Genomic DNA, 1,947 nt, shown 5'->3' with positions numbered 1-1,947 from the left:
AGACATTTAATGGAGGGCTTCCATCGTGGATCCCGATCCCTTGCTTGGACAAAAACTGCATTTGCAGGCCTAGTTTTGCGGCCCAACGTTCTAACGGTTACCACAGCTGCACGGTATACAAGAGTTATCATCTCTAACGCCGTTTGTAATGCGTTCAAATACGTAGGTAAAACCAAAGATATTATAACATAGATGCGGCAAGTGGCGGTGGAGTGGGGGGGGGGGGTATATAGCTACTTCTTTCGTCGGGTGCAAAACTACTGCCCTCTTCGTATTACCTTGCTCTTTCTTTCTCTGTAGTTAAAATCATTGCTCTGCGGGTAGGATGTTAAATCTACTCGTATATTATCCGTTGCTCCTCGCAGCAAAACCCTGTCTTAGCGAAGATTCCTCTAAATACCGATAAAGTAGAAGTAGGAATTCTGACATGATTTACAAAATAACAAATTACTATAAAATTATTAGACTTTTGAAATTCTAATTCTTATTTTATTTGTGAAATTAGTGACAATATTAAAGGTATAATGTATGTGACAATATTAAATGTATAACTTTTAAGGTTGCAGTATTTTAAATCAAAATTCTGCTATTATTTCGCAAGGATAAAAATCAAATAATTTCCGAATGTATTAAATTGATCTCTTAAATGTGGAACACTTTCAAAGTTAAAATATATCGAATTATAACCGATAAAGATTACATAATTTCAAATAAAAAGCCTTTAATTATAAATTATTTTAATTAAAACCATAAAAATTATGACATTTTATTTTAAATAAGAATTTAGAATTTTAAATAAAAAACGTTCTGATAGAAATAATTTTAAGATAAAAAATAAAAACATACGCTAAAACTTGTAATTAAAATTACAATTCTAATGCATCAAATAAGTCGTCACTCATTAAAATATGGAATAATTTTTACATCTCCATCATTTATGGTTGAGAAAGTATTATAATAGGCCGAAATGTTACACCTCAGTGCCCATAACGTCTGTCTGTATGGCTGTGAATATCATAACTTTGTTTTATTTCTCGAAAATACTATGCTAAAAATCCTAAAAAATGTATTCAATGCTTTTTTCTTTTGTTAGTGATTTCGGTTTTATTTATCGAAATTACTATATAAAAAAGAAAATGCACATTTTTGGAAAAACCACATGAGATACGGAAAAAAGTTGTATGGATGAATTGCATTTTTTAAAAAGTCCTCAGAACTTATGCTAAACAATTTTTTGATAGAATTGGTCACTTTCGTTTCATTTAACGAAAATAATATTGTAAATCATTCAAATTTTCAACCAAACAACGCAATACACGGGAAAAAGTCTTAAGGGGCAATTATAGCTTTTAAAAAGTCGCACAAAATTTCCATAAAACATTTGTGATAGGACTTATAATTTTGGTTTTATTTAACAAAATAATATTTAATCTATCGAAAATTCAAATTTTGAGTCAAATGCCGCGAAATACAGGAAACAATTTTGGAAGAAATTTCAGTTTTTAAACATTCCTGTAAATTTTCGTTAAACTATTTTCGATAGAAGTCGTCGTTTTTAATTTACTTGTCGAAATAAATATGCATATGCAAACATAAAAAATCCCCATTTTACGCCTTTGAAGTATTTATTTAATATTTATGAAATCTGTTATATTAATTTGAAAAAATGAAAACCTTTGACATTTTCGGACAGTCTTTTAAATGGATTGAAATCTTTATGCATTTCTTGAAATCTTTTGAAGTAAGTAAAATCTCCGTAAGTTCTTCAAATTTGTGTATAATCTTTTGGAATCTATAAAAAAAGTGACGAAAAATCATGCACTGAGGCAAATAAATTTCAAAATGATGCCAGTGATGCAAATTTTCCCTTCAAAAACATGTCGACAACTGTGAAGGATCAACCCTTGCCTGATATCAACTTATTTAACATAACTTTACCCAACAGAA

This window comes from Belonocnema kinseyi, chromosome 9 (assembly GCF_010883055.1).
Source record: "Belonocnema kinseyi isolate 2016_QV_RU_SX_M_011 chromosome 9, B_treatae_v1, whole genome shotgun sequence".
In the NCBI taxonomy this organism is placed as follows: Eukaryota; Metazoa; Arthropoda; class Insecta; order Hymenoptera; family Cynipidae; genus Belonocnema; species Belonocnema kinseyi.
This window is presented reverse-complemented; position numbering follows the sequence as displayed.